Source organism: Ischnura elegans, chromosome 7, assembly GCF_921293095.1.
Source record: "Ischnura elegans chromosome 7, ioIscEleg1.1, whole genome shotgun sequence".
NCBI lineage: Eukaryota > Metazoa > Arthropoda > Insecta > Odonata > Coenagrionidae > Ischnura > Ischnura elegans.
Genome location: NC_060252.1, coordinates 63320741 through 63348308, shown reverse-complemented (window position 1 = coordinate 63348308; position 27568 = coordinate 63320741). Strand labels below are relative to the sequence as shown.

Below are 27568 nucleotides of genomic sequence, written 5' to 3'. Positions count from 1 at the left end.
CTGTTTAATAAATTTAGTGGTAAATTATATTTTTGACTGGAAAGCCATCTATCGGTAAAATGCTATTGATAGTGCCAATCCGAGTAGTCTAGATCAATCTTACTAATTATCAATTAGCAGTGTTGTTCAAACAGACCTTTGCGAGTAAATGAGAAATGAATAAAGAAAAAATGAACACATTTTCAAAAGAAAAACTTGAGGACATGGGACCAAGGAAGGAAGAATAATAGTTTAAATTTCTATGGAGGCATAAAGAAAAATTCATAGATAGCGCAAAAATAATAGCTCATATCAGCTATACAATTATCAAAAGCGTAGCATAAAAGAAAACTCTCTGGTGGCAAAGAGCTGGGAGCCTTTTCAACTGAGAATGGCATATACTGCTGTGGTATATCTATTTGTACCAAATACGTATCATCATCATCATCATTAGTCAACAATCCTAAGATTGGTTCGACGCAGCTCTCTACTCCTCTCTCCTATCCGCTTGCCTTTTCATAGCTACGCATTTCTTCTCTTTTACATCCTTATAACCTGCCCTTAGTAACTCATTCGGGGCCGTCCCTTGCCCTTCTTCCCTTCCACCTGTCCTTCTGCGATTGTTTTCATCAGGCCATCATGTCTCATAATGTGGCCAACTCAGTTGTACCTTTTCTTCCTTTCTTCTTAGCACTTACTCGTAACTTACACGGTCGATCCATTTTATCTTCATCATTCTTCGGTAGCACCACATTTTGAATGCTTCCACTCTTGACTTCTCTGCTTCTGTCAACGTCCAAGCCTCCCTTTCACTCATTGATATCGCAATAGTAACAAATAATTAATTTGAATATCTCACTGATTTATCTGCTGTGGTAGCATAAACGCATCGCAGTTTCTGAATTATCATAATATGTAAATATTGTAAAGATAAAAATTCGTACTGAACGGTGACAAGAATAGTCTAGAGTATAGGTCGTCAGTACAATGGCGAGGGTGATATCCTGAAATGATTACATCGAGTAATGTTCGCAGGAAAGTAAGCGAAAGAACCTAGGCGTCGTTCATTCACGATCTTTCAGCGTAAGAACGTCTTCTTAGATCTAAGTGAAACTATAAAATATTTAAATATTTGCGGCAGTAAATTTTTCCAGGGCCGTTTTCAGCGGTTTATTTTGATTATTACTTTACGCTTCTTTATTAACATTCCGTCAACTTTGGAGTACCAGCTATGATAGTATGCTAAGGCCTTCAATCGTCACGCATGGAGCAGTTCAACCGAATGTCATTCATGAGAACATGATAATCTTAAGATGTCGTGAGTTTCAAGGATATTATCCTGCTTGGGATGCAACGGCGGAAACTCGAGCACGTATCACATTGGGAAATCTAGTTCTCATTCCCATAGCGGATGCAATGGAAATCTCTTTGTCTTGGCATCGCTCAGATAGCGTCTAACCATCTCTCGGAACTATTTCCCCCTCCTCTCCATGTTCTTGCTTGTGATCGCAATCCGATGAATATTTTAGCCGCACCGCTATTTCAGAATGATACGGCGCATCGTTGCGAGATGGCGGAATAAAGAAAGAAATTCGTCGATTTTTTATTATTTTCCAAGGGTCCTCTTTAAGTAAAAATGAAAATGACATCGGAGGACACCTGGCTGACTGAAAAAGTATCTTTCCACCTGAGCGGAATGGAAAAAAATAATTTTTTTTCAGCGGATGGAAGTGGTATTGATCACTTGCCTCGTTCGATAGCTGTACATCGGTCTGCGTGAGATAAATCACATGAAGATATCGCAATGCTGAGGAATGGCTTGAGGTGACGCGAAAATGGTTCTTCCCAGTGCTTTCGCGGTAACTACTTGACACGGTCATGTTATACGGGCTTGTAACAACGCGGTGGAAGCCATGAAATCATATAGCGCATCATCGTGGGGCGGATATTCATAAAACTATAAAACTATTCATTTTTCTTTTGCACAATTATCATAGCTTCGTTTTAAACGATGCTGTAAGCCACTCTTAAGTAATCCACTGATAATTAAGTTAAGCAAGAAGATACCTATTTTTGAAGGAGCAAATCAAAATGAAAATAATATTCCCTGTATACGTAAGAGATTCAAAGCCTCTAACATTCTAGAGGCATATGGGTTACACTTATGAGAATATGCTGATTGCTTTGCCTTTTAGAAACGGTATGTTGATGAAAAAATTATAATAATTTTGCGCAAAGGTAACTAAGTATATGAAAGTACATACTTGGAAAGGAATACCATGACCTTTACTTTATCAATTATTAAGTATCCCTTATTTAATTTAGCTGCAATTTAAAACAAATCTACGAGTTATTACTGTGGATATATAATCAGCTTTGAATTGTCTTCCTCGAACAAAATTCCGGTAAAGATTCATTTTCCACCAATTTAGCAGATGACTATGATTTTGTATTACATACCAACATAAGCGCCTACCAAATTACTTAATATACTTATATAATAATAACCTTCTCATAAGAAGAAGCATTTGAATTGGCAAACGCACAGAAAATGGAATTGAAACGCTTGGTTTGAGTAAAGGAATCATAGATGACGCTCTTTAGTCTGAAAACCAAGCAAATTTCTCATAAATAGATACAGTAAACGGAGTTAAAAAGGAGTGGAATGGGCAGGACGGATATATCTATTCACTAAATCGTTAGAATATGCGTTCTATTAGCAATTTATTTTGGTGGGTCTAACTAATGGAAAATTGATATCAATTAGCAGTCACTCTTACGCTTACATTTGGCCTTAATTAGCCGGTTTTATGACCACGAATGAAAAATTCACCAGAAAAACGTTACGAGTTTTCAGTTCTCCCTCGGAAACGTTCCTGATTACGGAAATTTGGGTTTTCCTGGAAACCCTGTTATATATTTATTTCGCTGAAGTGCAATGCGAGAAGTGCAAATATTTCGTGTGATAATATTTCTTGCATTAAAAAAAATAAGGTAAGAAAAATTAAAATGCATGCAGAATCAAATTTAAACATACAATAGAAACATAGTAAATCTTGTAGAATATCTTCTTCAAATCGTGTTTTGCCCTGCGTCAAAATATCTGACAATGCAACTGTATAATCACTGTTAACACACTATAAAACGCTGTTCACGCAACAGAAGATGCAGCAAAATCTTTTGAAGGAAATCGCTATCTCCATTTAATCTACTATAACATCTTGCCCCATGGGAAAACTAGGAAAAAATGGGTGTTCACATCTATTTCCATTAAAGAATAATTTGAAAAAATTACTGCAAATAAAATCTTATATAATATTCACTGCTAATTTTAAATAGTTTATAAAGACACTTAAAGTTAAAATGAAATGAAATGAAAACAGAGATTGAAAATGTAAGTACAGGGAGGAGTTGAATAATTAAAGACCCAAAAAGAAAGGAGAATTGGTGGAGGAAAGTCGTCCAGAACCAGATAAATTAGAAAGCCTATGATTATAGGGACCTGATTTTTCAAATCAATTTTTTCTGATCAATTCAACCGTACAATAAAAGTCATTGATATCTCTATCTATAATGACACAGATATATGGTCTGGATATAATAATAATAATGCATTTAATAATAATATATAAACAAAAATAAAGATATAATAAAATTGATTTCTTTTACCCTAATGATCTATATTAAATTAGGCAACCCATAGAATACAGTGTATTATTGAAGGTGGTTATTCCTGTCTTACCTTGGTTGAATTTCTGCGACATTAAAGTAAATAAAAATCCTGATATCATAAACGAAAACGCAGACCATGTGAAGGTGTTTTACGTAGCCTATGGCCCTACTACCTGAAGGAGTACCCGAAATGACGCATGACTGTGGCGAAATTAGTTGTACGCGAAAACATTTAAGTAGGCATATATGACATCCTGTACTGAAAACCAGATTAAGAAAAAGGCAAATGCTAAAAGTTCTAAAAAATCATGGATGGTAAATTTGTCAAAAATTTCATATTTTAACAGAAGTAGCTTTATAACCATACATTTAAAAGGCTAAATTTATAAGGGAACTCTAAAGCTCTCTCGGTACCGAGGCGAAAAAATCTTGATAGACACCGACAACTCAAGCGTTTTAATGTCGATTCCCAGGTTCAATGATGTTTCAGGAATTTGCGGAGCTTGAGCGGTGTATACGGAATTATCTTCCCGAGAGAACTCCTCCGCGGCCGGGTGCAGACTAACATCCGGCTCCCCCAGAGCGCAAGAACGGAGCGGAGCAACTGGTTCCATGCGGATGCCTTTAAAGGGAGCTCGGGTTTTCGACCGCAGGCTTCTCGACTACACCTCCTTGACCGCTTCCGTGGCGGAACTCCAGACGAGGCAGTCCCCTCGTGACTCGCTCTCTCGCCTCGCGCGCGGCACGCGAGAAAGGGCAATGCTGCCTATTGAGACCGCATTCGAAACGATCTCAGCGGAAAGCCTAGAGTAGAGGAGACGCGCTCACTCCCTTGGCGCACAAAGGGAAGTATTCTAGAGCGGAAAATGAAATATTTTGGTAGAATATGTTCAGACCTTCGCTTTCTCTCCCATCAGTACATCTACTTACTACCCCGCAAGCCACCTCAACAGGCTTGTGGCGGGGAGTTTTACAACACCACCAAGAAACGGATAGCCCCGCCTGCTGTGCTGAACTTGTCGGAAGACGGGAAACCTGATTTTAAGGCAGCGGATAAATTAATCCCTTTACGGCGAAGATCTGCCACTTTTTTGCCATGTAGATTACCTTGTCATGAGATAGGATCACACGGAAAATTGTACCTACGAAGTTGTTTGGTTATCGTAGGCTTACATAACAAGGCAGGAGTGGGGAAGAAAGAATCTTGAAAAAACCTTCAGTTCCTCCTATGTGAATTTGTTCCCACGGAAAATTCTACATCTACATACTTTTCCATAATTATTATTCATTTCATTTTTTCTGCGATAAATACCATCATAATGGTAGGAGATAGTAACTCTATGCTTTTTTTAATTCTAAACAGTTAAAAATGTTTCAGCTGCAGCAATACGCATCAATTTTGCCTCCACACGAAGTTAGGAAAATAACATATCTCAGAATTAAAAGAAAATCATAAAAAAAGAAATGATATTTAAAGCGAAGGATTTAATAAAGACACTTAAAATTTAATGAAACATTTCATTCACTTGAATATTTTAGCTCTTTAGATTAAATGAAGAAATACACTTCCCTAAATAAATTTAAATTTGAAATTAAATTGATTGCCATAATTCCGATGCGTCTTTAATAACACTGTAGATAATTGGTTTGGCAGATACCGCGATATCGACTATTTAAATCACAAAAGAATTGAGACATCAACTCACTAAAAAAAGGTTTTTGTGATTGATATGGAAAATAAATAGAATAGCATTTATACAAGTTTTACCCCTATAGATACACGATTTATGCAGTGCATTACAGACGCACTATTATCTCCATTACCGTATCACTATGACCTTGCCGAAATAAAATAATCGCTAAATAAAATTTTTAGACCAGAAATAATATCAAATGTACCGAGGGAAAGAAAAAATAGAAGCGCATCTTCTAAACTGTAGATGTGAAAATAGGCGTAAGACTCACGTGAAAATGGCCGTATTTTTATTGCGCTTCAATTTCTACAATATTCATGATTAATACTGCTGGGTACCACCTAGGATTGCGTATAAAAGTAGATGAATGGTATGGGTATGATAAAAAACAACCGAATCCGTAGATTTTGAATAAGTGTAGCTAATTTATTTTTTCCGTTGCTATACATTGAGCACTGAAACTGGAGGCAGCCAATCAAAATTCCTTATTTAGTACGCTCACTAGTTCGCGTGGTATTTTTCGCTTCTGAATCCTTGAAAATGCTTGTTTGGTGCTCACGAGTTTCAATTCTCCTTTCGACACAAGGCAATGTTGAATGCATGGCTTCCCAAAAATTATCTTTTCCTTAAGCGAGATAGAATTATTTGAGTTTCACGGAACAGGGCGTGCACATGCACGAACATTTTTTCTTTTATATAAATTAACTGACGGAAATTTCCCCTGTATCTAAGAATATTATCCTTTTAAAAGAGGAAAACGATGTAAGATATGCCACATTTAAGCATCCGCCATTTCTTTCCCAACCTAAGTCGACAAATCACTTATTTTTCATGAATTATCCGCAACTAAATTATAAACGGAAAAAATCTGAATGACATCATTTATTTAAATAATACATTTTCCGCATTGTAAGTTCGTCAAAAAGAAATATAAATCAATAAAGGAGAAAATGAAATGCGAATAAAATTATGAAAAAAATAAAATACAACAATAAAAACAAATACAAACTCCCTGACGTCTGAAATCTAGACTTTTCATTAGGGATGACTTATTTTTATCGAATTCCTACTCAACTATGTTCATTTTTTCCGTTCATGAGAAAAATAATATTTCGTGTCTCACTTAAAGTTCAATTGCCTTAGAGTGATTATAATATTGTCTATTATTTCCTATGAAGAGAAGAAAGTTGATTAGAGTTACGATTATACGATCATAGTGAGGAAGGATACGAAGTAGTTGTTTTGCAGAAGGCACGGCAGGAGCGTTAAATAACCGTGAAGGGAAAATATAAACGTAAAAAATAAAATAATATACCCGGCAGAGATTTCTAGATCTATTGGGATCCAGTCGAAAAAGTTGAAGTCAAATATTAGAGGGATAAAAATTTTTGGTGAAGAGTTTTTTCTCTCCGTTCCCTATGGAACAGAGGGAGTTTGGGTTAGGAAAGGGGGGAGGGCATGATTTTGAGTTTCCTCGCCCAATTAAACGTCCTCGCTTCGGCAGATTAATTAGGAGCCCATTCAAGCCAGTCTACAGAGAAAACAAACGGTCTTTCCCCATCTCAACGATCCGAAATGGCCCCTCTTCCCTTCCACTAACTTCCATCTCCTATTCTTCTCTTTCTCCCAGCCCACGCACCATCTGCCACCCACCCAGAGAACGACTCCCCCTCCCATTTCCCCTTTCGCCACCATTTTCGTAGATCTCTTTCGGCGACCTCCAAAGTCAGTGTCCCCCTCGTGAGAGAAGCTATAAGTCGTTAGCCCTCTCTCTCTGTCCCGCTCCTCTTTGTCGCATACATAAACCACTCCCTTTTGTCGTCCGCCTCACTGAAAGCTGGTGGTGGCAGAAGCTATTGCGATAGACTATGCCATTCTACTACTTGATAGACTCTTAGGGTGTAATACTGTTTGACTGAGCGTTTCGCAACAATTCGCTTGCCAATTAGAGGTCCAGCATACTATTACTGCATCTCATTCCAAAGACGTGGCAGTTAATGCCAATTTTAATAATTTTATTTCATTATTATATTCCCATCTAATGCCGTTGAATACACAATTATGAAGGTAGCTTCAGCACTGGTTATCTATTAAGGCAATTTATATTTCTTATTTTATTACTGTGAAAAACGCTGAAAGCAATAAATTTACTTATTTACTAATTATTTAACTAATAAAGGGGATGGGGAGATTGGTAAGGTGGGTGGCTAAGATGGTTATCTGATGATCGGAGGGTCTTGGGTTCAATTCCCGAATGAAACATTCGGATTCTCCATAACATACATCCTCGAAAGCCCAGGGAACTGGCCCCACGTATCATTAATATGTGAAATCCATACATTTTTGGCTTACTCAGAGGTGAGATACCAACCCAAACCGACCTACAGTAGTCACTGAAAGAGGAAAAATAAGGGAATGAAAAATTAAGCAAACATTAAAAGTGTAGGTTCGACGCATTGAAGAAGCATGTTTTTAAACCGATAACAGGGATAACCATCTTTAACAAACCATGATGACATTTTCTTCCAAGTTTTCTACTAGATTAGAACGAGAGGAAATTATTGATGCAGTAGAGGTATTAAGAGAATAATTTCCACTACCATAGATGCACTTTTCTTAATTCAAAGAATTCTATGAGATGTATTACAGGTCGAATTGGCCATTTTTAATTCATTAACAGCTCAACCCCTTTTAGAGGGATCAGTATTACATAATCTCTACCTTCGTCGATAAAAATTTTCCTAGACTTACTTTTTTTTACTTTCTCTTCCTCGTTATCCGTATTTCTTCATGTTGCCTCTGTCCATTTACTTTTTTCAAATTCTTCACGGAGTCTCCTACAAAGCTTTCTCCGGCAAAATCTGATTGCACGAGAAATGAGTGTGCGGAACATCAGTTTGAGAAAGAAGGGGAGCTAAGGCATTAATTAAGAAAAAAATGGACTTGTTCACCATTTTTCATTTAGGTACTTGTCAATTGTGACAGAATGAAAACAATAAATAGATCAGTATTTTTCCGATTTTCGACCCATATTTTACTTTTCAATACACACAATGCGAGACTATATCACTAACTTTGATTAGAAAATAGAAAAAATTTCAAGGAAAAATGATTCCAACCAGGGCTATTTAGATAAGCCAATTGTGCCGTGGGGAGACTTAAATGAGCTCCCCTCCTCGTTATCGATTGTGACAGACACGTCTTTAACTTATTCCGAGCGGATCACAGCTTCTCAGCTACTCCTCAGCCTTGTTCCCCTCGCGTGGTTGTTGCCTGCTTGCACGCTTGTGAATGATTCCCTTCCATAATGAAAGCTCCTTCCTGAACAAATAAATGAACCAGGAATCTAATGACATGGCCAACTCTTGACGTGTGAGTAGCAACTCTCGCGTTATCTTAGTCAAAACTGACGAAGAATAATTCTAGTATACCGGTGATAACTTATCTGTGTCAACTACAATACACAAATGTGCCCATAAAACCTCATATTTCTCTTGAACTCCTCAAGTGTTCTGAGTTCAGGCTTTGCTCTTGCGGCGCAGTATCGTACGACTTGGACTGCCATTCGCATAATATGCTCATGAGCCCACACCATCTTATCCGGTGAGTCCACACATTTCCACTAAGAAGATTGACGTCTCGTTAGCTGAACTGGTTGAAGCACTCGACCGGAAAGCGAGGTATCCGGGTTCGAATCCCTATTAAAGCGAATGACTTTTCCTCTGAAGAATTGCGCACATTTACGAAGAATAGCAGGATGTGGAAATTTTTCTTCGTAACCCATCTTCCCATTCATACAATTCTTTAAATGAATAGAAATTTAGGGTCACAGCAAAGGACCCCATTCATCACACAATTTCTTGAATCCATGTCTTCGCTCGTTTCAGTTTCCGTGAAGTCAACTAACTCACTTTTTTCCGAGGATCACGGGTCCCTTCAGACCTCAAAATTTCTTCCAAAATAGAAGAAAAACGTTCAGAAAGAATATTTTCCGTACATGCAAGCCGATAAGTAGGACGGAGAGTGGGAGAAAAAAATGTAGAAATTGTGAAGGAATGGAAATGTTAGCCGCAGCTGCCAGTTTTTCCACTCATGCAAGTGGGAACTAAGGATGGTCACTATGGATACTCGTGGGGGAATCTTAAGCGCTTACTCTTCATTTAAGGTATTATCGTCCGTAGAAAAGTTGGAACTGAAGAGTTGAACCTTGCAGTCCTCTTCCGCAATCGTACAAAGGCTAATAGATATCAACTACGAACACTGTCTTTTACAAAAATAATGCCTTAACTTTTAGTTTCAATTGAATGAGCGATATTAAATATAGTGGTCCGTTATCGAAGGAAATTTTCGCTTCCATGCCTAACATATATTCCCAGTAGCGCTGGTTCGAATTTATATTTCGTAAAAGAGGGTCCCAATAATAAAACAGAATTATTCTCAAGTGAGCGTGAGTTTATGCATAATTTTGGCCTTATGTTGGAGAACTTTATGTGCATAAAATGTTTTAATATTTTTAGCAAATTAATAAATGGAAATTTAAATGCGGATGAATAAACATGATGATAATGCTGCCTATTTTCATATGTCACGAGCAAAGGAAGACCACAATTTAAAGAAATGAAAATAAAATTATCGCATTGCTGCTTATTACACGATTCATTCATGTGAAAAAAAGGCTGCCAGGTACAGTGAAATTTCATAAAAATAACTAGATATCAATGAGTTTTTTCCCTCCTGATTCTTTGACTGAATCTATTCCTGGAAATGATTTGTTTAATTACTGTCCCTGGAAATAATAAAGGGAAATCTTTTGCTCGGACGTCCAAAGAAAATAATTTCCGGTGCCAACCGATCAAAAGGCAAGACTGAAAATTTAAGAGAAAGTAGATCAACGAACTCCCAATTAGAACTTAAGTTTTCACAAAGTCCCTTTGGTATTATTCGATGAAAAATTTCCCCTCCACGTCTTTGTAGCGATTTTCATCGCCACAAATTTAGACTTACGTATTATCTGCGTATGATAGAACTAAATTCACCTTCTAAGGACTCTCTTGTCAAAATTTATTTGATGTCAAACAAATTGCTCATTTAACACCACCTTTATCTGAATACCAATGAAGGAAAGGAAGGAAATACTGCTTCATACAAAAAGAATATGAATACCTTAAATGCTATCTAATATGACCGGAAAGGAAAATAATTCTTGGTTGTGCCTGCGGAGATCAGAGAACTAATTCCAAGCCAAAATTAAAATAGGATAGCGAAAATTAAATGTTCAAGTATTCTCGTCAAAAGGCAATGACAAAAAGTAAAGGAATGGGTCAGGAATAAGAAAGAGGAGAGATAAAGCGGGGTGTTAATGGCATTGTTTAGACGAAAAATAAAAAGGACACGTTTCAAGCCAAAGAGATATACGGGAAACATCATCACAGGGAGCATGAAATACCTTATGAAAATACTACAAAATTTAAAATATAAGCAAAGTATATTTTACTGGTAATAGATACATGAAAAAGCATGTGAACAAATTCTTAAGATCATTGCCCACAACAATGATCTAATTCATTGTGTAATTCTTGGATGTATTACAATCTTCTGGCAGAATTGCGCGCATAACGTCATATACGTCACGATTAACCAACCATGAGAATGTATCTTGATTGCAATAACACAAGGTTGATACTTTCATTCACAAGAATCAATTTTCCTTCTAACTCCACTGAGACATTCAACGGGTTGTCGGAGTCGCGGTATTTCACTGAATTTGACACATATGCTCGCAACGAAATTGGATCACCCATTGGCGCACGAAATTAGGTCTCCTTTATTCGATTTCTTGGTCTATAAGGGACATTTTCCAGAATATATCAACGGGTTGAAAATGAATGTTATACCGCTACTGTTGGGAGTGGGCGAATACAACAAGATGCTTATTATAACACTGTCTATCGGAAAGTTAAAAAAACATTTATCTTGATTAAAATAACTCCAGAACAATATGAATGGTTAAATGTTTTCTTCACTATCTTAAGTATCTTTCATACTCTTTATTATCTTATAGTCTAAGAATAATTTGTATATTTCTTCCATTGACTTCATGTTATGGAAGAATGATACGTGATATATTTTCTGTAAAAACCAGTGTGCACTGCTTTTAAACATTCATTTTATAAAATTTGAACGAATTATCATACGAATTGAATAGTGAAATTAATTATTAGCTATAAGTCCTGCAAGGAAAGTTATCGATTGGTTAAATCAAAGATAAAATAACAGAAGCGTTCGGTGTCCTCCCAATTTTCGACCCTAAGTTGGCATATTTTGCCGGGTTCGACGGTGATAGGACAGACACATTGCAGTTCATCTGCCATGATCCCCGTAGAATGGGGTTAAAAGATAACCTTTACTGATCTCTAAGCGAGGACGATCTTAGCTACCATTCAGTATGCGCAATAACTTCTACTCTAATCTCTCTTCAGACGCAGGCACTACGTTGTCTTCATTCAGCTAAGCCAGCCTTATCAGGACTTACCAAACGAAGTGCTGCTACCGTGCATTGAGGAGCGACTGAATCTTCGCGTCGTTAAATTAACTACCCCTCCTGACTACAGTGCAACCGAGAGGAAGAGAAAAGCGCATATGCAGCTCTCCACATCTTGCGCGCTGAAAATTTATAGAGGCGTCATTTTTTTCGTGACGACCACTCCATGGCTCTCATCCAAAAGAGCTAGGCAAGAACTTCAAAGCCAGAGCTTCTCTTTATGATGATTTCTGGCAATTCATTGGCTTAGAGCCCCGTCAGGAGAGGAAGAATTGAGCTCAGGAAACAGAGTGATTCTGGAAATGAAGCTTCTGTTTGTAACTGCATAAAATTAATATCGCGGTAGCATTTTAATCTCTCGAAATACTGATACGTATTCTGGTGCAAAAATTGATCAGAAAAGAATTGGAATATAGAACAACCGTTTTGTCTGTGATTTCGATATTTCGCAGCAAGTATATGACAAGTGAACACCATAGCCGAAGATTCAATGTAGCCGCAGTTGATTTCAATTTTTTTCGTGATTTTCAGGCTCAACTCTATTTATGAAAGCTCTGAAATTGTATACTGTAGAGAGGTTAATGCTTGAAACTTGAATTCGATTCACGACGCTGATAAACAATAGATAAGTGTTGAAATAGCAACAATAATCCGTATTAAATCAATGGAGACGAATTTTACCACTGTGGCTCTGAATAGGTGAACCTGTGCAAAAGACAAAGAAGGTATTAAGGTAGAACCAATTACGGAACCACGGACCTTTGGCTGTCCCAACCACTGGGTTGACCAATACATTAACCAGGCTTCTTGATCCACGTGGAGATTTACTGAGGTATATGGTGTTTGGCCCTTGTTTTCTATAAGCCTTGATTAGAGAGAAGCTAACTCTCCACCGAAATTATACCTATAGTTATCAATTTGGAACTGAGGGTCAATATCTCGAATTCATGACCGAAGCCGAACATTTTTAGAATCAATTTTCTCCAGCAACTAAAAATATTCCGTTCAAGGTAGTATTAAAAATATCCATTAATAAAACCTAAATTTTGCATATGCCTACAACAATTTTTATCTATGTGCATTCTAAAATTTGCGAATATACACTACACCTTGGAGCAACTAACCTAAAGAATTATAAAACATAACAAGCACGTGGTTTCTCTGAGATAAATTTTAGAAAACACGATGAAATTTCCGTTCGCCATATGCCGCACCTGCTAGAAAGAAAATTCTATGAGTCTGAATGAAGTCTGCACTACCTTATCTATCATATCTGTAAGTTGCTCAGCTATTAAAGGCTTACAAGGATTTTTAATTTTTTTTCTATCAAAGGTTTACAAATATGCATGAACGTAACTTATTTTAACGAGCATGCAAGTACCATTCCGTCACATCGTTTCGCTTTTACCCTCGTTCGCCTTGATATACCCTTTAAGGGAGAGTAGAATTATTTTTTCTTCACATGGTCATACTTACCGAGATTTAAAAAAACCGAGGGGTGGAAAGAGAAATCGAAAGAGTGAGGTCAGAAGAATTCGACCACACAGAGGAAAAAAATGTCGTGCGAACTAACTCCGAGCTTCAGCGCGCGACTCGTTCCATAATGATGTTTCCCAACCCGCAGGTCTGTTAATTGGATGAGGGTAGTACTCGTCTAACACTTAGCCTTTCGTAGCGTGAAATTCACATATTTGTGGGAAGGCTGGAGAGAACCTGCTACACCTACGGTTTGATGGGAGGCCTAAGTGCACAGAAAATCCAACGGATTTACTTTAAGCGAACAGCTGCGCGTGTGTGAATCCTGAATTATACGGTTGTAACCAAGCTCTGCGAGACTTTGCTGTTAAGGAAGTTTTCTAATTTTAGCGATAAGGCTGTATTACTACCTTACAGGGCAGAGAAATTACCCCAGCTGGAAAATATATCTGGAAGGTATTTGGGATATAAAATGAAACTTCAAAATATTTTTTTTAGTTAAATGATGATAGTCTTACCTAAAAACTGCTCCTCTATTTAGAATAATAATGCTAATTTACAGAGATAATGCTTGGATAAATTATTTTTCCAGTTTGAGATTGCTTGAAACAAACCCAAAACTTTGATAGAGTTCCAAATTTGCTAAATGTTTACTCCTAAATGCTAAGTCCAACACAAAAAATAATGTTTTTCATACCGACCATTCACACCTGTCTCAAAACTTCGTTTATCTCTCATAATTAAAAAAAAGGTCGTTATTTCTTATTTCCATGTGAAGTCGCTAGAATTGGAGCATTAATAAATCATTAATCTCGAGCAGTATGTTCAAATTTAGAATGCACTTTTCTTCTATTTTCTACTCGAATAAAACGCATGCTTATAATTGCAGTTGCAAAAACAACTAATACATCACTTCAATTAATACTGTATTATCAATGTTTCCCCACAAGTTGCGACGAGAAGGTTAGAGAGTATGAGAAGCCAAGGGGTACAAGTGATTTTGCGATCTAAACAGCGTTAAGTACAGAAATTAGGTAAAGAAAACAAACCAGAACAACTAGATATATAGAAGTTCATTTCATTTTCCACTCCATATCAGCACAAAACAGGCTCTCACTTGTATCCCATGGCTGCCAAGTTTTTGTACATTTTTTCTATCATTTCCTGTACCTAATTCCGTTTAAAAAAAAACACTTTTGTCCCTTGGATTCTCAGCCCCTCAAATATTTGCGCACTGCAAGCTGCTAATGATCAAAAGCCACTAGTTCTAAAATTTCATTTTGAACATAATCTCATAGATAGATACTATTATAAAATTTTCAAGGAAATGAGACAGAAATTACTTTTTAGCTGTGTATAAAATTTGATGCTATAATTCATTCAAGGACGACTGTTATTCTACTCAAGTTTTGTTTCATGAACCCATCCTGTCCTTCAAACTAGGGATATCAACGGATGTATACCTCCATTAAATTCCGGAAAGTGACATTGACAAGCGTTTTGACGTAGCCTGAGGTGAACAGAAATCACTCGACACGCATCCATTTAATTCGCCGATACCTAGCCGGCATTGGAAATTGGCAATTTGTAACATTAGCCAATATATACTCGCCTCCAAATCCCTATTTCCTCGACAAAATCGTTAAAGGGACTAAATCTTATTTTTTCACATGTTGAACTCTGAACGCATAGGTAGCACAAACTTTATTATGGTAAACTGTTAATTCTCCAATGCGGCACGCGTTGTTGGAAAGAGGGATTTAGGTACTTAACGACCGTAAAGCTCGGGATATTTTTCTCCTGCCTAGCGGTGGAGCTTCGTTTCCGTGTCACGAAGCTGTCACTTTTAATTAAATATGCGGGGGTACTGGGTCGTTCCCTTGCAGTACAATGGCTGAGATGCATAAAAATGAGCGATTTCGAGATTTTATAGCGAGAATTGAAATGAACCCTTTAATTAAATGAAAATACAACTCAACTCGTGAACCAACTCGTTCACAGTTAGTTATTTAATTAATTAGTCCATTTTTATGATTTTAGCACAGCTGGTTGATTAACAAGTACTTGAGTATCCCAGACTCACATGCTAATTATCAAAATACGAAGCAGTGGGCTTACACAAAAAAGAACATTCAAGTACACGGGGTAGAAAGTTCGCATAATTAGCCTTGAGTTCAATGCTAAGCATGATTCATTAATTAATCAATCTTTTTCAAATTTGTTTTTTTGGAACCAAAACTCCCCAAATAGTTTAAGCTTGTGATCTATTGAAAAATAAATTAGAACCGGATGGTGTATCACAGCGCATCCATTGTTTAGACATTTTAGCTCTCACTTTGAATGATACCCAAAAATACTATTTCCAATAATTTCTATTGAGCAAAAATTAATGTCGACGCTTGTTCTCACAAACTGATTCCTATGGACATCTTATGGGTTTGCTTAGTGATAATTTAAATTTTTTGGTTACCATCAAAACTCGAGCCTACATCTAAGAGTTTTTTTTACATAAATAAATATGTAAAGGTAACATTATCCTTAGAAGGCTGTGATAACACGGCTATTTGCCTTCACCAAATATAGCAAGACACTTAAGAAAGACAAGTAAGATAAAGTCACCGTAATTTATGAGATATTCTAGGGCTTATGATCGATTAATTCCCCGTAGCAGTAAACAGTTTTCGAAGTACGATAGGTGTTAAACTCTCATCATGCCACACTATTGCTACCAAATTGAGGCTTTTTAAAAATGTAAGTACACTATGAAAACATTTGCACACACTTCATTAGCAAGATTCATTGGAATCAAAGACTCCGCTTTTATCTGTGACCTTTTGCGACCCTTAGCACCCCCTAAAAATCGTCTCTCCAATTGACTGAAGAAGAATAATGGGGCTAATTGGCTGACTTACGCCCCGAAACAATAAGAACGAAACGAGTAAATCGACCGCCTAATTAATGGACTCCGCCTCATTGACATGAATTGCCATTACCTAATTGCTATCAAACGCAGTCCAATACCCTCTTCTGTTTTACACGGTTAAAAAAAAATACTGTATTCAGCAACTACTGGATATAACCAAAATAAGGTATAAATCCTGGAAAAGTTTTCAGCAGAACATTCCTCTTTTTTCCATTTCATGCCAACTTCTAAGATAACTGGTAACTCTCACTTCCCGCTAATTAATTAGAAGGTTACATATAGTCCTTTCCTGAAATTTATTGTTACTTTTTTCCATCCGTCGAGGTGCATACAAATGCTGAACATCTTCTCCATACACCCTGAACAATTAAAGACGATAGCGTTCGTTTTCAATGAGTAATTTGTGATGTAAAACAAATAATGTGTAGAAAAATCAAGCCAGTAATGGGAACTTTCTCCTCTCGGCCGTTCGTAGTTTGCCTTTTTGGTGACGCATTTCAATTTAAAACCTACCCTATCATCATGATATTTTATGATCATACATAGTATATCTTAGCTAAAAGTTATCCGAACCTCAAATATAAAAAATCCATTTAAGAATATTGTGAGATAAATTTACCACTACCGAGCTACCACTCTCTTCCACGCGTTATTGATGGGGTAGCAAAGGCCTCTGTTGAAGTTTTATATCCTGTGGACATGAAAGACTTCTCTGATCTACCTAATATAGAACCGGCTCTACCCTACCAATATCTTTGATACGGCTCATGATACACTGCATTCATCATGAACATCACCGCATAAACATTCGCACGAATCTATCAGGCAAATTTGACACTAGGAAAATCTTTATACGTTTCCACTCTACATTCCCTGAAAATTTCAAGGCGTGAGCCTTATCTTTTATGCAAGTAATTGATCAATAAAAGCAAACAATCAACCGGTAGGTTTGCGTCCTCTTGAAGTCGAGAAAATTGTAAGTCTTCCCAGAACGCATCTACGCCTCTCGAAGCGCTCGCTAATGACATCTCTCACTGTGCCTCCAAAATTGATGTGTGCTGCGACACGGTCCTCTTAACGCTGAGCCAACCCTTGAGCGCCATTGGATCGCCGTGAAGGAAGGGATGGATCGGGGAACCGTTATGCACCCTTATCCCTTTGATGAGATGGCTGAAAAGGCTAGGCCGCGGCTTGTGTTGCCACCGAGCGGCTATTATTTTCCCGCGTCGCAAGGGACAGGCTTGCGTCCTTCCTTAGAGTGGACTAATGACTTCAAGGGGGAGAGAATGGGGCTTCGTCGGCACCTTGTGAACTTTCAATGCTCAATTAGGCCCTAGACGGCCATTGAGTCGACATCTTGACAAGGGGAAGCCAATGAGCCTTGTGTCTCGTCACGTGCATTCTCAATTGGGTTCCTTCGCTAAAGGAGCTCTCAAAGCCCTGGCTTTAAAAAGTCAGGACTAACCATTTTTTTTCAATGGGAGAAATAATATATTGATGATGTTCATGTTTCTCTACAAAAATTTCATTTTGAAGATATGTCAAATCAGCGAAAAATTCTCGAATAGCATTGTAGGCTCCTATGGCTGCAATACCCTGATACTTTGCTAAAAAAATTTCCATTCACATTTAAAAATCGTATAGCATTCAATCTTCATAAATCTAATTATACACACATCTATATGCTATTGAATGCAATATTCGAAGTCCTTCCTGCCATAAATTTTCCCCGCAATTAGGCCAATCACCACCTCGCACACATAATAGCGATCCTCTTTGTCAACCCCAAGGTCTTAAATACAACAAACACTCATCAGTCCCTCTCATCAGCTGGCAGCACTTCTTCCTGCTTGCTTTCATTGTATATATTTACAAATCCTGTCTTCATCCATCGCCAGTCCAAAATTCAGCCTATTAACGAGAAATTTAGCATTTCTGTCTCTGATTGCTACCTATTACTTGAAACTATTACTCACATATGTTAAAATTAGCATATTTTTCACGACCAGGTCAATAAATTAAGCCCCAAATGATTCCTATTTGTAAACGCAAAAAATTACATAATTTCAAGCCGTACATGCTATCAGTACGACTCTGTCAAATCATTCGGATATATTATAGCAATAGGTGGTGAATAGAATTAGGCTGCATTGAGTTCCTAATCAGCAACTGAATGCAAACGATAAGATGTTATCAGCAATTACCACTGATGTTCATTCACAGATAAAAGTTTAAATCAAATATTAATAACTGAAATAATGCATTCTTGAGCATCAAATGCGTAAATTGCAAGAAATTCTCACCCATTTGATTTATCGTGAAAATGAAGGCAAATTCGATGTAAATTAAAAGCAGAGTTGAAAGACAATAATCCGGTACAGCAGCTGACATTAAGTGAAATTTAGTCGCAAAAAATGTAGCCATGTACGAAAAAGCGTTATGTACTACCGCGGGATGATATATCTGGCATTGGCGAATGTAAAGCTTCAGATTAGAGTCATTAGAAAGGATATTTCAAGTACCAAAAAGTAAAATGAATAAAGCATAAAACTGATGCCCATATCAGTTAGCGATGTGAAATAATGTCTAGCGCTAATGAAAGCGAGGACATTGATGGAAATACGCTGAACCTATTTATGTGAGTAATTTGTAGCAATGTGTATCAATTAGCGTAATTATTTTGCACATGCTTTTCAATTTATTATTCGTTGATTATTTTTGGAGGCCCGTATTTTTCGAATGTATCATCATTAACCGTGTACCAAGTCTTTCAAAAAAAGAATGCACTTCCGGATTGAGACCATGATTGAGTCGTAAATAACAGGCACATAATGCAATAATGAAAAAATTCAAACGTGAATATTTAGTACCTCATAAAGCACTTATTCATGTTTGGCTCATTAGTATTAATGAGCTGACTTTAACGGAGCCCATGTGACATAATATTGAATTACTGTACAGGTATAATTTCATTTTAGGCCAGATATCCACCTTTATGCATATCTGAGGGCAGAAAATGGCGATTAAACTGATCACGTAATGCGTCCAAATCGCTTACGACATTTCTTTTTCCTAGTTATTTTACCTGGGTTCTTCAAGCAATTATCTACAAAGTTTTATGAACGGCTCTAACATTTCTAGAAATTGCTAGCGGCATAAAAAAGCAAGGTATTTTTCAAAGGGATTACTTAAAGTAAGAATAAATGGACTCTCATTTTTAAATCAATTTCAAAAGGTAAATAACAAACAAGCGGACTTAGATAATGAATGCACGTGAAAATGTATAACCTGAACATCACCTTCATCAATTACATAATTCCAAAAAACAAAACCCTATCATATTGCGTTTGCCGACCTTTTGAAATTTAACGAGGAGTGAAATTTTGCTGCAGCGTTATTTTTATTTCGCAACATTTGTGAAGCAAGTTGACTCTTAAATCATCTGTGGCCACAAATACAATAATTATTCATGATTAACCCTTGCAAAAATCACTAATTGCGCGCTTTAAATTAATGAACTGCTATTATATACGCGACTTAAGAAAGGCCAAGACCCACTGGATATATAATATTAAAATACTTCGTCATGGGAGCATGTAAATACGGGCAAAATCCTTAAAATAAAGAAAAAAATATCGCACATCGCTCAATATAATTACTTTCACAAGCAAGAGTACTATCGATTCGACATAATTAAATACGAAGAAAATCAATTCCAATACTTATTGTTAGTTAAAAGCGTTATTTTCATAAATAAACTTTATGGTTCATAATGATATTTAAAGGTTTGTTAATAATAATTTATTTAAACACATTTTTCTATAAATTTCTACAAAATTTCACAACTTTCAAATTCGTAAGGCGGTAATTAGTTTTTGATTTTCATGCACATTGAAAACTTTCCTTACAATTTGTGTGTTAATCCCATCGTCGAATAATTGACAGTTTTCAGTTTTTAAAGTCCAGTTATCCCGACATATCACCTCTTTGGAAATTATATTTCGAGTCACAAAGCTGGAAATATAATGAGTTTTTCACTATGATATTTGTTCTCATTTTCAGCTATCTGATCATCCGTAACCTAGGCTGAGCAGTTTGTATCTAAGGGATAATTCCAAGGCAACCTCCAAAGCCGTTCCAGTTTTCTGTACCTCAAAATTTTCAATTCCATTCCTTCATCCTCATAAGGACTCACGATGCCTTCTGCTGTGCCGCCAATCTAGCGAATGCTCCATAACGGAGATTTGAACAATGCTCGCATTAGCAAATTCCGATGAATAAAAAACGTAACTCACCTTTTCCAGAAGCGAAATTTGTCTTAATTTTTCTCACGTGTTAAATGGACTGTTGGCATGAGCAACCTAGTCACAAACGTTGAATCGTTTCGGCGATAGCGCTGAACTAGAATGAAATACCCCCAGAACAGTGATACAATAGCCATGTGAGTGCCAATCGAACTTCTTATGCTTTTGATTGATGGCTCATCATTTTTAAATATTTGAAAAACGGAAAGATAATAATCGAAGCGATATCAGATAACGAACGCAAGTGAAAATGAATAACCTGGACGTCACCCTACTCCATTCACTAATTAATCAATCTCCAAACTCTAATTAAATCACACCGAATATCCTGATAAATTAATTTTGAATGAGATTTCGTAGGTCAGTTTTTTTTCCTATACACCATTTGCCCATTGTCGCTTGTTTAATCGTACACAATGCTTCTTCAATACAACTATCGCAGCTCAATACACCGTTTCAGGCACATGGTGCTCTCCTAGCATCATGCATGAATCCATGCGACGCCTCGCAGTTTTATACGCTCCTCACCCCTCGGCGCGTAATCCCTCAGGGAATGGATCTGCATAATCCCCTCGGGGCCAGGGACCATCACCAGTTCCTCTCGAGCGCTTGCAAACAACGCACGATGACGTGGCCTGGAGCGGTATTCGAACCCCCGGACTTTCGCCTCACCCGGGGTAAACTCGCAGCTCAACAGGCTAATCCCGGCGGCCTGTTTGAACCACTAAATCACAACCTCCTCGGTCGGCCCGCACCACCCAGAAGGCGGGATTTAACGCCGGGCCTTTGTTGTTTGCGTTACCGAGAGTTGAGGCTGGAGACAAACAGCGGGTGTGGCAACGACCCCAATGGGGCTTTCTCTTAACCTCTATTATCGATTTCGTTCCCCTTGATAGCTCTACAGTTAATGAATAGATTCGTTTGCAACTCATAATGCACGCTCGGGTAGTGTAGCGTGCGTTGATATTAAACGCCTAGCATTGAATTTAAGCGGATTTGGGAGAAATCTTCAATGACTTGCGAGTTAACTTTAAGGAACATCCAATTTATGGGTAAATAATTATATCAAAACATAGCGTTTTCCACCCAGGTGTATAATTGGTTAGCCTCACCAAAACTCATTTGATGACTATCATTGGACAAATTGGACGGAGTTTTAATGAAAGGACTGCAAAAAATATCTAGTCTTTTAAAAATGATGACTAAATAATCAATTTTGGCTTATAATTCATTTAATTTTATACTGTATTTGATTTTAAAGGGGATGGTTTACATATTGACAAAATGTGTCAAACTGGATTTTCCTTAGAACTTTGAAATTTTGGCATATATGCATGTATTTCTTGATAAGGATTTGTTAAATGACGTCATACCATTATTGAATTATATTCTCTACCATGTCCCCGTCCTTAAACCGGAACGTATTTAATCACGTCTATTTTCAGCCCGTAAACTCAACGTTGACCTCCATACCTCAGTCATTCTATTTCTCTGAAACTCTTTTCCTTTTTCTGCTCTACTCCTTCTCTCTTATAGATAGTTACATTAACGAATTCGCCACTAGGAACGAGTTGTATTCTCGTTGAGGATGACGTGTGATTGTTGCCACCGGTCGGGGTTTACCTAAAAATAATTAATCTGGAATACACAAAGCTTTTATGTATTTTTAGCCATGCTAGCCATGGATCTATGAGAAAAATAAAAAAAGGCATTTTCACAATGCTTTTATTTTTAGTACACTAGTGGTTACTTATTAATTTAATATCTACCCGATTTTTATCAAATTCCTCACGAAGTAGTGCTTTTCAGATACTTTTCCCGTCCATTGCATTCGCAAGACTTGCACCTGGAAAATATTTACATTGGCAACAAAAAAAAAGATAATGTTTGCTTAATCCATGATAGTGAAAAGGAAGGCGACATGTTAAAATTCCAGAAAAATAATTAGATAGTCTATTTTTCACATATGTAGGCACAATGTATGAAAATACTTCTGAATGTATTTAAAAGAGCGAAAGTGGCCTACCAAAAAAAGAAAAGTTTGGCGTTTTACGCACTAAATACGAAAGGTCTAGTGTATTTCTTCATACATTAATTTCTTTAGCCATAAATTCAAGAGTTAGGTGCAAAAATATGAGATTCGCACTTGATTAACTCTCTATTTAGGTATCACATCAATAGTTAAAAGAGGAGCATTTGAAAATCCGCGCAGAAAGTGGAGCAATGATATAATTTCGGCTTTCTCAAAAGTAAATTTTTCTCTACTGAGAAAAGAATAAAAATTTTATATGAATAAAATCCAAAATGTTGTAGAAAAGCAATGTTATATAAAACGTTAAACCAAACCAAAAAATGAGATGAAGAGAATGCGAAGTGACCTGACGAGGTAGGCTCTGCAAACGCTACGTAATTAAAGAGAGGGAATAGATAATCGCTGATCTATATTAATAAAACATAAAAAAACAAAAATTTAGGAATTAAAAAAAAAAAGAAAGTTTCAACCATCAGTCAAGGCATTGGTGGCAGTAATTTATTTTGAAATGAGCTAAAAACGTTAATTGCCTTTCAAGAATCCATTGTTTATGTCTTCTTCATCACCTAACTAATTCTATCCTGAGGCCAGCGTCAAAGGTTTAATCACTAAAAATATAACTATTCAGTGTTCGACAGGTCTCTAATGAGCCACAGCCAGAGGAATGGCGCTTGATAAATACTAATTTGCGCAACGGAAATGAGAGAAAGTTTGTGAAGGAAAGTATGATTAGAGTAAAATTAGAGTCTAAAAGTATCTAGATTGGATTTATTTTGCCTTTAAATTTTACCCACACGTCCTGTATAGGCAGGCATAGAAGCCAAAATAAAGCCGAGCTCGAATATAATGGTGGATGCATAGCTTGAAGTGAAGCTCTTTCCTTCGATATAAAACGCCTATTTCAAGTGAAGTACCTACTGGTGCTTGAAGCTTTAAAAATATTGATCAGATCAAAGTGAGTCTCATTATCCTTTAATGAGAATAAAAATGAGGAGAGGAAGTTATGGGATTAAAAAATAGACCATTTTATCTTGACGAGGGTGGATTGAGTGCCTTTTATTTTCTATTGGGCCCATTCATCGGGTTAAAGGTGACTTGAACTTATGGTTTTAGAAAGCGATGTTTTAGCTGAATAAACGCTAGTTATTAACATAAAATTTGAAAAAATTACTACTCGAGTATTTTGAATTATACAAGGGCTGATATTAAAAAAGTTTTGTCCTCTTTGGGCCATAATAGCGCTAAAAAAATGGCCAAGCAATTTATAAGCCTAATTTATCTCTAAAGGTTTCCACTTCAATACGGAAATGGACGCAAAGAATATGTTTGTCAAACCTTAGTTTTTTCACCATTATCACATTATGTTGAGAAACACTATGGCATTAGTTTAATTGCAAGTTGATAATAATCTTGAACTATTAATAACAAATATTTTCGTATTATTATTCTCAGCAATTATAGATTTCTGAATAATCGAATTAGCATTAGGATAGAAATGCTGAAAACTTCATTCCTAGAATTTTTGTGAGCTAATGTCAACCGAATCTACCGCCGCATTTTATATTTTGACTGTTAATGAAGTTAAACCTTGGCAAAGCAGAACAGTGAGCCAAATAATATTTTACTTAAAAACTCTTTGAATTAATCGCGGATTTTTGTGATGCTATGGAATACTCAGGCACTTTTTTGGTGCTTCCAAGAGAGATGAGGTTTCCTTTTGATAAAATATGCGGTATGTTTTGTCAGAATTTAAGATACTTTTTCACGCGTACCATTAAGAAAAAATAACATTCAAATAATAATAACAATCAACGCTCCACTATCGCAAAACGGTGGCTTACGTCAATTTGAGAGGACACCATGAATTAAGACATACCAAGGCACACAAGGCACCACATTTATTATAATGTAAAGAATATAGGAATTTGTGGCTGAAAAGGAATTTCATACATCCCCAATTAATTAATAAATAAAATTCATCAATCTGTATAAAATGCTTTTTGATGGCTGGTCATTTTCAGCAGTCATGAGGTTTTAAACTTAAGACTTAATATTATTTGATTGTGTTTTTACTAATTTTTATTTACTTGGATGGAGTTTTTAGGAGTTATTTCAATTCAATCGAGAACGTATTTTAACAGCATTGAACTAAAAATGGCCTTCTTCGTTAAATCATGAGTTCACGTTTTTTTTTTCAATCGACCGCGTCCAGTAGGCGATGACGCAGTCATCAGAATCCGAGACTTGTCAAATCAATTCCTCCGCCAATCTTTCCGAAATTGTCGACTCCTGCTACACAGGTGGAATGAAAATTGACAAAACAAAAGCTTGAGTTCCGATAGTATCGATTTCTCGTTCTGATCTCCCCTCCCAATAATGGTCCGTTGAATCGACTTTAAATCCACCATTCGAGCCGCCGGCATACCTTAATCCGCGCGTAAAAAAAGCGGCAGTTCAACTCATATGGCAGAGGGCCTCATAAACTTGACCGGGGATGAGACAATGGGAAAGACAGCCCTTACACACAGCACACTAACACATACGCAGCAGAGAGGCAATTTCGTCCAAACAGTGCCTTGCGTCTGATATGAGCAGATATGACGCACAAAGGCGTATGAAAAAAGCGGGGGGGGGGGGGGGAGGGACTTTCAAAACCTTTTGCCGATGAAGTATTGACATATGTTGCTCCGTGTGCGGCGTCCTATCCATGAAAGTTGACGTACCATATTTTTTTAGTTCCTTCAGCTCCTCCGCGCGAAATGATATCCGTCAAGAAGAGTTTTTCCGTCAGGGTCCTGGCTGCGAAAGATATCGGAGTCGGAGTCATTGGGTGTCTGGAGGGTGATATGCCCGTTCTCACGCACCGCCTGCGCGTGTCTTGCGGAGGGAAAGGGAATTTAACCCAGGGATTCGATGGATCGAACAAGAGAAGGCGATTGGACAGGTTCAGAGCCGATGCAGCTTAGGAAAACGTTAAGCTTGCATTGCCAAGTGATTGAGAGGACGCAACTTTTATTTTCAATCCAACTCCCAGTGGAATCACTTAATATGCTCCTTGAATCTCACGGTGAGTTGCAGTTCCCGACAATTTCTTTCTATTATAACCATATTGACCGAATAAGTAATAAGGGAGTGCAGAGAAGAGTGGAAGAATAGAGAAGTCTTTTAATAACCCCAAATGGCCAATAGGTTAACTTAGTTGGCCACATTATGAGACATGATGGCCTGATTTATTATTATTCCATAATTTTGAACGACAATGACGCAAAGGCAAAGATTTATTATAATATTTAAAAGATACAAATTCTAGTTTATAATATTATTAGAATTATTATATTAGAATTTGTATCTTTTAAATCCAAGAGAGGCGTTATTTTTGTCAATCTTCCTCTCATCCTGAAATGTTTAGCATTAAAAATTGTTTGCTCTTACATTTGATTCGAAATAAAACAAATTATCACAGCTGGAGGAGCGACTTCTCGCGCACATTGTATGGCATTCTTGGCACATAATTCTTTAAAATGGCAATGGAAATCTTGATTCAAGTGCAAATGATAATTTTATAATATCCAAGTTTAATTTCACATCTACAAATTATATAGATACGTGAGCTTTTCCCGAATAATTGATATGATAAAGTTATGATAGAGTTAATTAGTTTTATTTTTTTTGGAACCGCATTTTTTTTGCCATTTTGAATGAAAGGAGATGAAATAAACCATCTGCTATTTCTGAGCTCATATATAACACAGGAATTAATGTAACCCTGAAGCACATTACCTAAGGGATTCCTAAAAATGCATTGGGTGTGATGTACAATATTTTGATAGGCATAGCGGTAGCTTTATCGATGCTCATATTTTTATTTATTTTTTAACACGAACTGCGGAAATTATGATGAATCACGTAAAAAGGAGACCGAAACCCATGAATTACCATAATGTGTTGCACGTGAAAACTAAATGCCATATCGACCGTAACCATTTGCGCTTCCGATTTGGATAAATATGTCTGCTTTTACTTGCTCTCTTAAATATTTACCGAAATTTAACCATTTAACATTATGAGCTCTCTCTCTCTCTGAGTACTGATGACGCATATAAATGTAACATTCAATTGCATGAATAAATTAACAGCTTGAACGGAATATTGATATTCTAGCAATTTCTCCGTGTGAGTGAGAGAGACAGATATATGGATAGAAGATGAGTCATTTTTAATGCACGCTTTGTGCACGTTGCTTTGACGACGTCGCGTCGTCATGTATTGCTGTATTTGTAGAGCGCGCAAACAAAATTAGAAAGGATGCGGGCATAAAATTTGCATCTCCATTATGCTGATAGCGGAAGGTTTTTAGGAAAACACTTGCTCATTCCGTGAGTCTCTCCATTAAACGATAAAATAAATTATTAAAAAGTTGGACCAGATAGTGCAAAAATGAAGTTATTCATTGAGCTCTGCTAACAGCATGCTTCATTAAATCAGCGAATAGGAAAGGCAATTATTCCAATCCGACATCGATTTTATCGTATCCAAAAGGCAGAATGTATTCTGACCATTATTAGAATAATGATGGTGTACACATATAGAAATAAGTTCTGCATACGTTGTGCATGCTGCTAAAAGAGTTAAAAAAATCATTTTCATCATCATCATCAGTTTCTAGGATTTAATGCACAAATAACTCAGAATAACTGGAATGCATTTTCGCACGGGAGGTATAACAATAATAAAAGCTCCGGTGTCTAACTCGGCCTGTGGTTTTGCTCCAAGTGAGTCACGGAAAATAATCCATTAGCGGATATCAAGAGAAAATACATCAATAATTAAGACAAAAGCACTTGAAAACGATTTTAAACAATAGCGGCGGATACTTAGGGGTATAGTATTTCGATTATAACTTCCTCTTCTTCCGATATATTTTATGGATACAATATTTAAAAATAT

General features: G+C 36.8%; 1 protein-coding gene across 1 annotated transcript in view; it reads left to right on the top strand.

Annotated features, from left to right (window-relative positions):
• Positions 1-27568, top strand: part of LOC124162295 — a 108784-nt gene that overhangs the window by 75702 nt on the left and 5514 nt on the right. The window lies entirely within an intron of this gene.